Genomic DNA, 17277 nt, shown 5'->3' with positions numbered 1-17277 from the left:
CAATACATGCTGTCTGACTGTGCCACTAGCTCCTTGCGACGACCTCCCCCTGCTTCCAACTCGTCTCCTCCTTCTCTCTGTCTCCCCTTCTGAACTTTCCCCCTCTTCTTCTTCTCTTCGAGCAGGCACCCACGTGGCATCCACGGACACATCGTCATCATCAACCACTTCACTTGTATCTGACACCTCAGCAAAGGAAGCAGCAGCGGGTACAACATCATCATCACACTGTACGCCCATGTGTGTAATGCTGCCTGACTGAGACATATCCCTGTTATCTCCATCCTCTGGCAATAATGGTTGTGTATCACTAATTTCATCCAACTGATGTGTAAATAACTCCTCTGAGGGATCAAGTGAAGAGGCTGTGGTGGCTGTGGTGGTAGTGGTGGTTTTTGCGGCGGGCGGGAGAGTGGTAACTTGAGAGCAGGTGACCAAAGCTGAGCTGGAGGAGGATGGTGTGTCAAGGTTCTTAGTGGAAGCTGTTGAAGATTGGGTGTCCTGTGTAAGCCAGTCAACTATTTTCTCAGAATTTTTTGGGTTCAGGGTACGTGGCCTCTGAACACTGGGCATTATTCCAGGGCCAGTGGAAATCACAGCACCACGAACACGACAGCCCCTGCGGCGTGGCCTGCCTCTGCCTGTCATTTTTTATTAGATAAGTGTTACTATGCGTGCAAGGTACTGTGCCACCCTATATAAGTGGTGGGCAGTGGGCACAGTACAGTCTGTGTGGGCCTGACACACACTGGCTTGCAACTGTGATTATATCACAGAAAAATATTAAATAGAATTTTTTTTATCTGCAAGGTATTTGTGAGTGAATGACACCCTTTAACGGTATAAGTGGAGGTCTAGCCACTAGCCAGTGGCCACAATACAGTCTGTGTGGGCCTGACACACACTGGCTTGCAACTGTGATTAGATCACAGAAAAAGATTAAATAATTTTTTTTTTTTATCTGTGAGGTATTTTCTGTCACACCCTGTATGAATGGTGTGCATACAGTACTGTCTGTGACTGAGCCTGCAGCCTCTCACACACGGGCAGGCAACTGCAATATATATATATATATATATATATATATATATATAAAAAAATAAAAGCAGACTGATGTACCAGCCCTGAAAAGGGCTTTTTGGGGTGCTGTCAGGACGCTGGCCTTACAGCAGATGAGTCTGTGGACACAGAACACTGCCCTAGCTAACGCTTTCCCTATTGAATCAGCAGCAGCAGCAGCACTGTCCCTCCTCTCACTGAGAATGCAGATTCCGAATGAATCTAAAATGGATGCTGTCCAGGAGGTGGGAGGGTCTGGGAGGGAGTGTCTGCTGCTGATTGGCTGGAATGTGTCTGCTGACTGTGAGGTACAGGGTCAAAGTTTACTCAATGATGATGTATAGGGGGCGGACCGAACATCGCATATGTTCGCCTTGAATGCGGCTCTTTGGTGCGGGCTCCCACGGCGAAACCAACCCATCCTGCACTACAGATGAATCTTGCCTGTGGGAAACATTTGCGTTCCACAAAGCAAGAGAGGGCGTGTTGCTCCTGCACTGGGTCCAGAGTCCTGCCCTTGCACCTCTGTCACTGACCTGACATCAGTGTCATTGCTCCGCCTCTCCCTCTCCTCAGTTCTTATGATGGACAGTGACCAGCAACAGGATAGACCGATGTGGGCGGAGCTATAATAGCCCCTCCCCCTTTTCTACCCACGATTCCTGCAGCCTGATTGAACCTTCCAATCTTCCATGCCCAGCAAGCTGAACATCAGGTGTATTGCCACAGCTGCACCAGTGATGTGAGTAGCTGGGGAATTAATGCGGTTGTATTCAGCTTTCCCAGACTGTGCACATGTGACCTTCAGTACAGTAGGAAAGCTGGGTGAATTATATCATGAAATGTCATCTAGCTTCCCTGCTATCCTGCATGGCACAAGTGCAGAGGCATTAGAGTATGGGGGAGAGGCACAGCAGGAACGCTGGGTGTCTATATATGTGTATTGTATATGTGTGCGTCCATGTATGTGTTGACTGTGTGTATGAGTGCGCCCCTGTATGTGAAGAGTATGTGTATGAGTGCGTCCATGTATGTGGAGAGTGTGTGTATGAATGCATCTATGTATATGGTGAGTGCATGTATAAGTGCGTCCATGTATGTGGAGAGTGCGTGTATGAGTGCATCTATGTATATGGTGAGCACATGTATGAATGCATCTATGTATATGTTGAGTGCGTGTATGAGTGTGTCCATGTATATGTTGAGTGTGTGTATGAGTGTGTCCATGTATGTGGAGAGTGTGTGTAAGAATGCATCTATGTATGTGGAGAGTGCGTCCATATATGTGGAGAATGCGTGTATGACTGCGCCATGTATGTGGAGAGTGCGTGTATGACTGCGTCCATATATGTGGAGAATGCGTGTATGACTGCATCCATGTATGTGGAAAGTGTGTCTATCACTGCGTTCATGTATGTGGAGAGTGCGTGTATGACTGCGTCCATGTATGTGGAGAGTGCGTGTATGACTGCGTCCATGTATGTGGAGACTGCGTGTATGACTGCGTCCATGTATGTGGAGAGTGAGTGTATGACTGCGTCCATGTATGTGGAGAGTGCGTGTATGACTGCGTCCATGTATGTGGAGACTGCGTCCATGTATGTGGAGAGTGTGTCTATCACTGCGTCCATGTATGTGGAGAGTGCGTGTATGACTGCGTCCATGTATGTGGAGACTGCGTCCATGTATGTGGAGAGTGTGTCTATCACTGCGTCCATGTATGTGGAGAGTGCGTGTATGACTTCGTCCATGTATGTGGAGACTGCATGTATGACTGCATCCATGTATGCGGAGAGTGGGTGTATGACTGCGTCCATGTATGTGGAGAGTGCGTGTATGACTGCGTCCATGTATGTGGAGACTGCGTCCATGTATGTGGAGAGTGTGTCTATCACTGCGTCCATGTATGTGGAGAGTGCGTGTATGACTTCGTCCATGTATGTGGAGACTGCATGTATGACTGCATCCATGTATGTGGAGAGTGGGTGTATGACTGCGTCCATGTATGTGGAGAGTGCGTGTATGACTGCGTCCATGTATGTGGAGAGTGCGTGTATGACTGCGTCCATGTATGTGGAGAGTGCGTGTATGACTGCGTCCATGTATGTGGAGAGTGCGTGTATGACTGTGTCCATGTATGTGGAGAGTGCGTGTATGACTGCGTCCATAGCTGCAGTATGAAAGGTACAGAGGCTAAAATACTTGTGGATATGTAGAGGTAAATCAGACATGTCTATTACAATTGCAGCGCATGCACTACTTTTTTGCGGTGCGGTGCGGAGGCACAGCCAGAAGCACCACGGAAGCACTCTGTAGCACTCATATCCCGGATCCTGGACCCATTGAAGTGAATGGGTCCATGATGCGGGCTGCACACGGCCGTGTGCAGCCCGCATCCTGAACCCGACATGGACCCATTCACTTCAGCATGCGCTTCCTTCCTATATACAGTATTTTAGGTTTTAAAAATGTGGCTCTCCAAAAAAATTTCAATCGTGGTTTTGGCGATATTTGGCTCAGTTGACAAAAAAGTTTGCCCACCACTGACCTAACCTCTCAGGTGAATACCGTAAAAAAAAAAAAAATGTGTAAAAAAAGCTATTTTTTGGCACCTTACATCACAAAAAGTGTAATAGCAAGCGATCAAAAAGTCATATACACCCCAAAATAGTGCCAATCAAACCGTCATCTCATCTAGCAAAAATCATGCCCTACCCAAGATATTTGCCCAAAAACTGAAAAAACTATGGCTCTCAGACTATGGAGACACTAAAACATGATTTTTTTTGTTTAAAAAATTAAATCATTTTGTAAAACTTACATAAATAAAAAAAATAGTATACATATTAGGTATCGCCGCATCCGTGTCAACCTGATCTAGAAAAATATTACATGATCTAACCTGTCAGATGAATGTTGAAAATAACAAAAAATAAAAAAGGTGCCAAAACAGATATTTCTTGCCTCACAAAAAGTGTAATATCGAGCAACCAAAAATCATATGTACCCTAAGCTAGTACCAACAATACTGCCACCCTATCCCATAGTTTCTAAAATGGGGTCACTTTTTTGGAGTTTCTACTCATCAGGGGCATCAGGGGGCTTCAAATGGGACATGGTGTCCAAAAAACTGGTCCAGCAAAACCTGCCTTCCAAAACCGTATGGCATTCCTTTCGTTCTGCACCCTGCCGTGTGCCCGTACAGCGGTTTACGACCACATATGGGGTGTTTCTGTAAACTACAAAATCAGAGCCATAAATTTTGAGTTTTGTTTGGCTGTTAACCCTTGCTTTATAACTGGAAAAAAATTATTAAAATGGAAAATCTAGCAAAAAAGTGAAATTTTTAAATTGTATCTCTATTTTCCATTAAATCTTGTGGAACACCTAAAGGGTTAACAAAGTTTGTAAAATCAGTTTTGAATACCTTGAGGGGTCTAGTTTCTTATATGGGGTCACTTTTATGGAGTTTCTACTCTAGGGGTGCATCAGGCGGCTTCAAATGGGACATGGTGTAAAAAAAAACAGTCCAGCAAAATCTGCCCTCCAAAAACCATACAGCGCATCTTTCCCTCTACGCCCCACTGTGTGCCCGTACAGTGGTTTACAGCCACATATGGGGTGTTTCTGCAAACTACAGAATCGGGGCAATAAATATAGCATTTTGTTTGGCTGTTAACCCTTGCTTTGTTACTGGAAAAAATGGATTAAAATGGAAAATTTGCCCAAAAATTTAAATTCTCAAATTTCATCTCCATTTGCCAATAACTCTTGTGCAACACCTAAAGGGTTAACAAAGTTTGTAAAATGAGTTTTGAATACCTTGAGGGGTGTAGTTTCTTAGATGGGGTCACTTTATGGAGTCTTTACTCTAGGGGTGCATCAGGGGGCCTTCAAATGGGACATGGTGTCAAAAAAAACAGTCCAGCAAAATCTGCCTTCCAAAAACCATACGGCGCACATTTCCCTCTAAGCCCTACTGTGTGCCCGTATAGTAGTTTACGGCCACATATGGGGTGTTTCTGCAAACTACAGAATCGGGGCAATAAATATAGCATTTTGTTTGGCTGTTAACCGTTGCTTTGCTACTGGAAAAAATGGATTAAAATGGAAAATTTGCCCAAAAATCTAAATTCTGAAATTTTATCACCATTTGCCATTAACTCTTCTGGAACACCTAAAGGGTTAACGAAGTTTGTAAAATCAGTTTTGAATACCTTGGGAGGTGTAGTTTCTAGAATTTTTGGGTGGTTTCTATTATGTAAGCCTCACAAAGTGACTTCAGACCTGAACTGGTCCCTAAAAAGTGTGTTTTTGAAAATTTCTGACAAATTTCAAGATTTGCTTCTAAACTTCTAAGCCTTGTAACATCCCCCAAAAATAAAATATCATTCCCAAATTAATCCAAACATGAAGTAGACATATGTGGAATGTAAAGTAATAACTATTTTTGTAGGTATTACTATGTATTATAGAAGTAGAGAAATTGAAACTTGGAAATTTGCAATTTAAAAAAAAATAAATTGGTAAATTTTGTATTTTTTTATAAATAAAAATGATTTTTTTGACCTCATTTTACCAGTGTCATGAAGTACAATATGTGACGAAAAAACCATCTCAGAATGGCCTGGATAAGTCCAAGTGTTTTAAAGTTATCACCACTTAAAGTGACACTGGTCAGATTTGCAAAAAATGGCCTGGTCTTTAAAGTGAAATATGGCTGTGTCCTAAAGGGGTAGAAGAATTTCAAACAATTTTGCTATTCTGTTAGATAGATAGATAGATAGATAGATAGATAGATAGATAGATAGATAGATAGATAGATAGATAGATAGATTCTCCTTTCAAATCTCTCTTGAACAGACATCATTGACCATGCTATATTTAAGATTCTTCCGGTGCAATAGTTCCTTCCCATTTGCTATGCAAACTTTGAAATCCTTTTCTATTAATCACAACTATCTAAAGCCTTTCTCTTAACACAAGATAAACCCAACTGATCATTTTTATGTGCTTCTTCTAAGCTTAACTATAAAAAGCTTATATTCAGTTATACCAATGCAGTGAAATTTAAATAAGACTGCTTATCAATCACCACTATGATGTACAATGAATTATGACTGCTGGCATTTTGTGTGCGAAAACATTTCCTGGGACATGCTCTTGTAACATTGTGTATTTTCTTTCTTTTTTTTAATACCTGCAGATCACATATCAAATAAAGCACATTTAAAATAGACAGGCACTAGAACATACATTGTATGTATACATATACAGTCCTGATGAAAAGTTTAAGACCACTTGAAAAATGGCAAAAAATCTTATTTTACATTGTTGGATCTTAACAAGGTTCCAAGTAGAGCTTCAACATGCAACAAGAAGAAATGAGAGTGAGACAAAACATTTTTTGAGCATTCAATTAATTGAAAATAACGATTAAACTCAAACAGGCTGTTTTTCAGCTGATCCAAAATTTAGGGCCACATGCCTTTAAAAAGCCAAATCTGTGCAAAGATGTGGATTCATTGTCATTTTCTGTCAGGCAGTCCCACGTTGTGATGGCAAAGGCAAAAAAACTCTCCCTTTTTGAATGTGGTCAGGTTGTTGAACTGCATAAGCAGGGTCTCTCACAGCATGCCATCGCTGCTGAGGTGGGACACAGTAAGACAGTCATTTGGAATTTCTTAAATGATCCTGAGGGTTATGGAACAAAAAAGTCAAGTGGAAGACCCAAAAAAATGTCATCAGCACTGAGCCGGAGGATCCAATTGGCTGTCCGTCAAGACACTGGACGATCCTCGACCCAAATTAAGGCCCTTACTGGTGCTGACTGCAGCCCAATAACCATCAGACGGCATCTGAGACTGAAGAGCTTCAAAAACAAAAAACGTCTTCAAAGACCTCGTCTCCTTGAAAGCCACAGAACTGCTTGTTTGGACTTTGCAAGAGAGCACCAAACATGGGACATTCAAAGGTGGAAGAAAGTTTTATTCTCTGATGAGAAAAATTTTAACCTTGATGGTCCTGATGGTTTTCAACATTACTGGCATGACAACCAGATCCCACCTGAGATGTTTTCTACGTGCCACAGTGGAGGGGGCGCCATAATGGTCTGGGGTGATTTTTTCTTCAGTGGAACAATGGAGCTTCAGGAAGTGCAGCGGCGTCAAACGGCCGCTGGCTATGTCCAGATGTTGCAGAGAGCATTTCTCATGACTGAGGGCCCTCGTCTGTGCGGTAACGACTGGGTTTTTCAACAGGACAACGCTACACTACACAATGCCCGCAGGACAAGGGACTTCTTCCAGGAGAATAACATCACTCTTTTGGCCCATCGCTGATCTAAATCCAATTGAGAACCTTTGGGGATGGATGGCAAGGGAAGTTTACAAAAATGGACAACAGTTCCAGACAGTAGATGGCCTTCGTGCGGCCGTCTTCACTACTTGGAGAAATGTTCCCACTTACCTCATGGAAACGCTTGCATCAAGCATGCCGAAATTTTTTTGGAAGTGATAAACAATAACGGCGGAGCTACTCATTACTGAGTTAATGTTTGGAAGTTGGATTTCTGTTTTGGGGGGGTTTAGTTTTTTTTTGGAGGTGTGGTCCTAATCTTTTGATCAGCTGAAAAACAGCCTGTTTCAGTTTATTCGTTGTTTTCATTAAATTGAATGCTCAAAAAATGTTTTGTCTCACTCCCATTTCTTCTTGTTGCATGTTGAAGCTCTACTTGGAACCTTGTTAAGATCCAGCCATGCTAAATATGATTTTTTGCCATTTTTCAAGTGGTCTTAAACTTTTGATCAGGACTGTAGCATTGAATACACTGTCAACAAAAAAAAATTTCTATATATATTCGTGCGCACGGTTTAAAATATATATTTTTTGTCATTCCATATTCTATTACTTGCTTGGCTCTTAACTTCTTCCTTTGGACTGATAACACGACCAACAGCTTCACTTTCACTCAGGCTATTCACTGTAATCGAAAGGGAAGGAAGATGAGTGACTCTGGTAGAGCATAACACATTACAATAGTAAGTACGGATGGAGCAGAGTTAGGCTACTTTCACACTGCCGTTCAGAGCGGGTCCGTCTGGTATCTGCTCAGACGGATCCGCTCCTATAATGCAGACGTTTGCATCCGTTCAGAACGGATCCGTCTGCATTATAGTTTAAAAAAAATTCTAAGTGTGAAAGTAGTGTAGACGGATCCGTCCAGACTTTACATTGAAAGTCAATGGGGGACGGTTCCGTTTGAAAATTGAGCCATATTGTGTCAACTTCAAATGGATCCGTCCCCATTGACTTACATTGTAAGTCTGGACGGATCCGTTTGCCTCCGCACGGCCAGGCGGACACCCGAACGCTGCAAGCAGCGTTCAGGTGTCCGCCTGCCGAGCGGAGCGGAGGCTGAACGCTGCCAGACTGATGCATTCTGAGCGGATCCGCATCCACTCAGAATGCATTGGGGCTGGACGGATGCGTTCGGGGCCGCTTGTGAGAGCCTTCAAACGGAGCTCACAAGCGGAGCCCCGAACGCTAGTGTGAAAGTAGCCTTAACACTCCTGTTTTCTGAGATTTCTGAGTTGTGGTATCTAATCTAAGCAAACACCTTCAATTGCTTTTCAATGACTTTTGTCTCAAGATAATGCGATGAGTTAAGAAATTTGAGTTAAGAGCTGGAGTGCTAACCCTGTTACATCTGTACAATGCTCTTTTGTGGGCATCTTTATTCAGGCCTAATAAACTAACAATAGAACTGTTATACTTCTGCCCAAACTCTACAATCTAGTATTATAAAGATACAATCTTCCCTTCATAGCAGCAGTAAACTAAATAATGTATTACTTATATGTATAGGAATGTCATGTCTTTGTAGTGACTGCTACAGAAGGACAATTTTTTTATTTATTTAATTTTTAATTATATAATACTGCTAAAATGGAAAAGATAAACGGACAAGAAATTAAAAAAAATATATATTTTCTATAAATATATATATATATTTTTAATACTGCTTTCTGACAAAAGTGCACATTTAAGACACTTGCAGTGTATAGAACAAACATCACTTTACTGTGAACCTACATGTGCAGTATACGGTATATTAGGGATCAATATTTACATGAATTTTCCAATATATATTTAGTTTTACAATCTGAAATGTAAATTTAAATACTGTCTTCAGGTCAGTATTACACCTAAGAGAAATCAGAATGTGACATTACATATAGCGGCCAAAACCAAATTCTTATTCTCAGACCCTTTTCTTGTCCTAGAAATCAATAGAGTCCAGAATGTGTAATGGACAGGTAGTCTTATATGACACTGTATCAGAGTAGTAAGTACAGCATATATTTTAGGAAATGAAGATTCATTGGGGAACATTTATACAGGCTGTCTAAAAAAAAAAAAAAAAACTTCCTTGCCCATAGCAACCAATCACAGACCAGCTTTCATTTCTTACAGTGGTATTTCTTAAATTTGACTATTAGAAGGGACACTTCCATCAGAAAGGAGTATTTTATAAAACAACATTTTTATTAAAAAAAACACAGTTTAAGAGAACTTGTGGAAGTTTTCCCTTTTGGCAGTACTATGCCAGTGAAAATGAAGTATAAAATATTGTCCTTGCATAGAAGTGAAGCCAAATGCTAAAACAGCCTATATGGATAAAAATGTATTGTGAAATGAATGCTGCTTTGAGGGGAAGATACTGTATTGGATACTTCAGTGAATTTGCAGTTGGCCGTTGGATATGAGAGTGTCGTTGTTACTAGGGTGTATTCTGATGAGAGACAAGTCGCAAATGGTATACCTCAAGCATCTGTCCTGGGTATTTTTAATATTTTTGTAGGTGATATAGGAGCAGGTTTGGTTAGTAAGGTTTGCCTGTTTGCCGATGACACAAAAGTGTGTTATAGGGTTAATATTCCTGAAGGGGTTTGTAACATGGAAAAAGATTTAGCTTCATTAGATAAATGATTCAAGCAATGGACACTGCAGTTCAATGTTTCCAAATGTAAAATAATGCACTTGGAAAGAAGGAACCCTCAGTCTGAGTATTGTATTGGCAGTTCTGTGTTAACAAGGAATTCAAAAGAGAAGGATTTAGACACCCTGATTTAAGACAGTTATGAGTGCACAGTGTGGACAGACAGCAGGGAAAGTAAGTGGGATGCTTAGATACTGTATATTGCAAAATGTATAATCAGTAGGAAGAGAGAAATTGTGATCCGATTATATAGAGAGTTAGTGAGACCACATCTGAAACACTATGTCCAGTTTTCGAAACACCACCTAAGAAACATAGATACAATTGAATTTCTTATCTATTAATAGATGTAATGGTTCATAGACGGGTTACAAAAATGGTGAAGGGTCCTAAGGAGTGTTGAGTAAATTGAAGTGAAATTAATTGAATTCAATCGCCATGAATCCGAATCTCCTTGCTCATTTTAGACACTGTAGGTAGAGCATAGGGAGAGCATAGGCAGACTGAAGAGACAGTACAGGTTTAGTGTAATTGCCCTGTGCATCTTGCTCACCTGCTAAGCTATTCATTCCTAATCTGTATTGTTATACATAGACTTACTGTTCATCAGACTCACTGTCACAGGCGGTCTAATATATACTATAGGCACGTTTATCTAGTTTAACCACTGTGCCATTTATATGTAACCTGTTCTGTTATGCATAGATTCACTGTGCATCAGTCTCAACAGGTGGCCTAATATATAGGAGTGTTTACTTAGGTCACCTACCGAGCCATTAATAATTAATCTATGTACTTATACATAGACTTACTGTGCATCAGACTGAGATACATTGATTAATGTATAATCATTCTATTAGGCCCTGTTTTACAAAGTGGGGTAATATACCTGTCTCATTCTACTTTTTGTGGCTAGTGTTGAGTGAATCAAAGTCAAACAAACAGATCTGAATTTCCTTATGTCACGGATGAATGTTCTGATAGCTGGAACTTAGAAATAAACGACCGACTGGCTTGATCCCAAACTAAGGAGCATATAGGTGAGACTTTTAAAACCCTAAGAGCTCTCCCTGACTGCTATGCACATGCAAGGGTCTCAATGGTAGACGATTGCTTGCCCACGTTCCTAAGACTGTGTGACACCTGGAAACCCTATAATAGTGAGGGGAAACGACCACCGGCTCCCTGCACTTAATACGACGGATTCAGGGTCACCTAGAATCAAGCCAGCAAGGAAACACAATAAAGGAAAAGACTTATCTGAGCAAACAGCAGCAGCAGCCTCCAACAGTGAACACTTCAGTCCAGGAAGTAGTATAAACCGCAAAGTGAGGCAGTATAGGAGGGAATATAAAGGAAGACGATTAGTCTAAATAAGTGACACCTGGGCAAAGGGAAAGGAGATGACAAAGTGAAACAGAAACAAAGAGCGTCATACAAGAGGTAGAGAAGAACGTCTGTCAGACCTTCTCACAGAACTGGCGGTGACAGTACCCCTCCCTCTACGAGTGGACTCCGGACACTCAGATCCCACCTTCTCAGGATGAGACTTATGGAAAGCCCTGATGAGACGAGTGGCCTTAATGTCCGCCAATGGGACCCACATCCTCTCCTCAGGACCATAACCCTCCCAATGAACGAGGTAATGAAGAGAACCGCGGATAATGCAAGAATCCACAATCCTAGAGACCTGAAATTCAAGATTACCATCAAAAAAATCGGAGGAGGAGGCCTTCAGTTTGATATTCTTTGTAGACAACCACACCAGATCACCCACATTCAGGTCCGGACCAGGCACACGTCTCTTATCCGCCACACGCTTATATCTCTCACTCATCCTCTTCAGATTACCCTGAATCTTTTGCCAAATAAATGACAAAGACGAGGAAAATCTCTCCTCATCAGGTAAACCAGAAGACCCCTCTCCAGAGAATGTCCCAAACTGCGGATGAAACCCATATGCACCAAAAAATGGTGACTTATCAGAGGACTCCTGGCGACAGTTATTTAAAGCAAACTCAGCAAGGGACAAAAAGAATACCAATCCTCCTGATTCTCCGCCACAAAACAGTGCAGATATGTCTCCAGATTCTGATTGACGTGTTCAATCTGACCATTCGACTGCGGGTGAAAAGCAGAAGAGAACAACAACCGAACTCCCAAGCGAAAACAGAAGGCCTTCCAGAATCTGGAAACAAATTGTGTGCCCCTATCAGAAACGATGTCTGAAGGAATGTCATGCAATTTAACAATGCGATCAACAAACGCTTGCGCCAGGGTCTTAGCATTGGGTAACCCAGGAAAGAATAAATGAAATGTGCCATTTTGCTAAAATGGTCCACTACCACCAGAATCACAGTCTTCCCCAAGGAGCGAGGCAGGTCCGTAATGAAGTCCATGGACAGATGCGTCCAAGGACGGGAAGGAATGGGTAACGGGAGAAGAGAACCCAATGGCAGTGAATGAGGGACCTTGGCACGAGCGCAGGTCCCGCAGGCTGCCACAAAACCCTCAACCGTCTTACGAAGAGCCGCCCACCAGAATCTCTAAGCAATGAGATCCACTGTGGCTCTACTCCCCGGGTGCCCAGCAATGACAGTATCGTGGTGCTCCTTAAAAACCTTGTGTCGTAAAGCGAGAGGCACAAACAACCTCCCAGGAGGACAAAGATCAGGAGCCTCTGCCTGGGCTGCCTGAACCTCTGCCTCCAAATCAAGATAAAGAGCAGAGACGACCACCCCTTCAGCCAAAATAGGACTCGGGTCTTCAAAGTTCCCCCCTCCCGGAAAACAACGTGACAGGGCATCCGCCTTCACATTTTTAACCCCAGGGCGGAACGTAACAACAAAATTAAACCTAGAAAAGAACAAAGACCATCTGGCCTGTCTCGGGTTCAGACGCTTGGCCGATTCCAAGTAGGACAGATTCTTATGGTCAGTAAACACGGTAATAGGGTGTCTGGCTCCCTCTAACCAATGGCGCCATTCTTCAAAAGCTAATTTGATGGCCAACAACTCCCTATCTCCCACATCGTAATTTCTCTCTGCAGAGGAGAGTTTACTTGAGAAAAAGGCACACGGTCGCCATTTGGCTGGAGAGGGACCCTGATATAAGACCGCACCCACACCCACCTCAGAAGCATCCACCTCAACAATAAAAGGTAGAGAGACATCAGGTTGTACCAAAATAGGAGCGAAAGCAAAACACTCTTCAATATTAGAAAAGGCTTTAAGCGCATCTACCAACCACGAGGAAAAATCCACCCCCTTTTTAGTCATATCAGTGAGTGACTTAACAACAGAGGAATAATTCTAAATGAACTTTCTGTAATAATTGGCAAAACCCAAAAACCGCATCAGCACCTTCTGATTCTCAGGAAGCTCCCAATCAAACACAGTGCCGACCTTCTCAGGGTCCATCCGAAAACCAGAAGCGGAGAAAAGAAAACTAAGAAATTGAATCACACATTTCTCCAGTTTAGCGTACAATTTATTCTTCCTCAGAATCAGCAAGACCTGACATAGGTGGTCCCGATGAGTCTTGAAATCAGAAGAAAAAATAAAAATGTCATCTAGATACACCAGTACAAATTTCCTCATTAAATGATAAAAAATGCTGTTCACAAAATGTTGGAAGACGGCCGGAGCAGTCATTAAACCAAAGGGCATAACCAAATTCTCGAAATGACCCTCAGGGGTATTGAAGGCCGTCTTCCATTCGTCCCCTTCCCTGACCCTGACTAGGTTGTATGCCCCTCTTAAATTCAACTTAGAAAAAACTTTAGCCCCAACAATCTGGTTAAACAGGTCCGGGATCAGAGGAAGCGGATATGGGTCACGAATCGTGATACGGTTCAGCTCCCTGAAATCCAGACAAGGTTTTAAAGAACCATCTTTTTTCTTAACAAAAAATAAAAACAGCGGCAACAGGTGACTTTGAGGGTCGGATGTTTCCCTTTCTCAGGCTCTCAGAGATATAAGTACGCATAGCGACTCTTTCAGGTTGGGAGAGATTGTATAATCGTGATTTTGGCAGCTTGGCGCCTGGGATGAGATTAATAGGGCAATCGTACTCCCGGTGAGGGAGAAACTCCTGGACACCACTCTCGGAAAACACATCAGAAAATTCAGAGACAAAAGATGGCACAGTCTTGGTAGAAACCTCTGAAAGAGACAACTTGAGACAATTCTCTCTGCAAAACTCACTCCAACAATTTATTTGCCTTGCTTGCCAATCAATGGTGGGGTTATGTTTAGTGAGCCAGGGTAGCCCCAACACTAGAGGAGTAGGGAATCTGCTTAAGACAAAACATGACATATTCTCAATATGAGCGTCACCCACAGTCAAACGGATATTGTGAACTATGCCCTTTAACGATCTTTGAGAAAGTGGAGCTGAATCGATAGCAAAAACAGGTATATCCTTTTCCAAAGTGCACACCTGGAAACTATGCGTTGTTGCAAATTGATTATCAAGGAGATTGACAGCTGCTCCACTATCTACAAAAATCTCACAAACAATGTTCTTGCTGTCTAGCGCCATCCTGGCAGGTAGGAGAAAACGGGAACTACAAGCAAACGGCAAACCTTCAATTTCCGCATCAACCTTGCCAATAGTAGCAAATGGAAAGTTTTTAGTGGATTCCTTTTTTTTTTTATTACCCTCAGGAAACTCCATGAATCTTCTAGAGGGGCAAACATTAGCCAAATGATTTATACCACCACAACAGAAACAAACCCTCCTCTGAGAGCTGAATACTCTACTATCAGAGTCAAGAAAACCCAGCTGCATGGCCTCCTCCTCAGAGTGGATTGAGACAGACTGAGACCCCTGTGTACTGAATGAGACCGCCCCACTGTCCTTGGGCTGAATATAACAGGATAGAGTAGTCTCCTCTCTCTCTCTAAAACGCCTGTCAATACGAACAGCTAGAGACATGGCTGACTCTAAGGACGCTGGTCTCTCATGAAAAGCGAATGCATCTTTCAATCTTTCCGAAAGACCATGGCAAAATTGACTTCGGAGTGCAGCATCATTCCAACCAGTATCAGCTGCCTATCTCCAAAATTCAGAACAATATACCTCTGCGGACTGTTTACCCTGACATAAAAGACGCAGTTTAGATTCAGCCAGAGCAATACGATCCGGGTCATCATATATCTGCCCCAGGGCTACAAAAAATTCATCCACCGATCGGAGGAGCCGTGCCGCCACTGGCAGCGAAAAGGCCCAAGACTGAGCGTTATCCCTGAGCAGCAAGATGATGATCCCCACCCTCTGCTCCTCATCACCAGAGGAATGGGGAAGTAGGCAAAAATTGAGTTTGCAAGCCTCTCTAAAGCGAACCAAATTCTCACTACCCCCGGAGAACGTATCCGGAAGAGAGATCTTAGGCTCGGAACAAACTTCATGAACGCCAGCAGAACCAGTTACCTGAAACTGAGACACAGTTTTATGGAGATCTGCTACCTCCAGCGAAAGACCTTGCATGCGGTCAATCAAGCCTGAAACCGGATCCATGCTTAAGACGGTTTTGGCGGTTTATAATGTCACGGATGAATGTGCTGATAGATGGAACTTATAAATAAACGACCGACTGGCTTGATCCCAAACTAAGGAGCATATAGGTGAGCCCTTTAAAAGCCTAAGAGCTCTACCTGACTGCTATGCCCCTGCAAGGGTCTCAATGGTAGACGATTGCATGCCCACGTACCTAAGACTGTGTGACACCTGAAAACCCTATAATAGTGTCATGGTCTTACCTGCTTGCTGCTCTCCTTCGTTTGACATGTGCTGGCGGCCATCTTGGTTTCTGGGTTTCTTGTAGCCTTCCACCCTGCGGCTCCTCCTTCCCCTGGGAGGAGCTGGATGCCTAGCTCATATATATAGGAGGTCTGTGGCTTCAGTTCCTTGCTTGGTCCTCTTGTGTTCACATGCTTCTAAGACTGCTGCTGCTTCTGGTTCCTGATCCTGGCTTCGTCTGACTACCCTGCTGGTTCCTGATCCTGGCTTCGTCTGACTACCCTGCTGGTTCCTGATCCTGGCTTCGTCTGACTACCCTGCTGGTTCCTGATCCTGGCTTCGTCTGACTACCCTTCTGGTTCCTGACCTCTGGCTTCGCAAAGACTCTGCTCGGTTTCACCATCCGTTTGGACTTTTGCTTTACAGCTTTATTTTCAATAAAGCCTTCTATTTTCACTTATCTCTTGTTGTACGTCTGGTTCATGGTTCCGTGACATTAGGACCAAGCCATGAATTCTGACGGTACAGGGCCATCCTCGCTACCCATGCTGGTTGCCAGACTTGATCAGCAGGATCACCTGTTGGGTCGGTTCGCTGTGGCGTTGCAAACCCTGCTTGAACGCACGGCTCATTTTGCTCCCGTTGCCGATGGGTCGGTTGTCGCTCCTGGGCTCGCTCCTACTGCCGCTCCGGTTGTTAAGCCAGAGTCTACCCCGACACCTGTTGTTGCGCCTGCGGTGTTTCGGGGTATGACCGGTTCTGCCCCTCTTCCACAGCGCTTTGGGGGAGAGCCAACTCAGTGCCGAGGTTTCCTTAACCAGGTGGGCATTTATTTCGAGTTGCTGCCACATGCCTTTCCTACTGAGAGATCAAAGGTGGGCTTCTTGATCTCGCTGCTCTCGGACAAGGCCTTGGCCTGGGCCAGCCCTTTATGGGAGAACAACAATCCGGTGGTTGCCGAGTTTTCCGGTTTTGTTGCTTCTCTTCGGAAGGTATTCGATGTGCCGGCTCGTGCTGCCTCTGCTGCGAAGCTCCTTATGTCCATCAGACAGGGTTCACGATCCGTAGCTGAATACGCCATTGAGTTTCGTACCCTGGCAGCAGAGGTGGGCTGGAATAATGAGGCTCTGGTCGCTGCTTTCTCTCATGGTCTCTCGGATGCCTTGAAGGATGAGGTTGCAGCTAAGGACCTACCAGTTGAGCTCGAGTCTCTTATTTCTTTCCTGATTTTGATTGACACCAGACTCAGGGAGAGACCTTCCTTTAAGGAGAACCTGCGGAGGTCTTCTAACAGATTGGTGCCTACGTTTGCTGTCCCACCCGTGCCTCCCTCTCCTCCCACGCCTCCTGGGGATGACTTGTCTGGGGGTGAACCCATGCAGCTGGGGTTTGCTCGCCTGTCCGAGGGGGAGAGGGCACTCTGGAGACGCGAGGGCCGATGCATGTACTGTGGTCTCGGTGGGCATTTTCGGTTG

Source organism: Bufo bufo, chromosome 3, assembly GCF_905171765.1.
Source record: "Bufo bufo chromosome 3, aBufBuf1.1, whole genome shotgun sequence".
NCBI classification, from domain to species: domain Eukaryota; kingdom Metazoa; phylum Chordata; class Amphibia; order Anura; family Bufonidae; genus Bufo; species Bufo bufo.
This window is presented reverse-complemented; position numbering follows the sequence as displayed.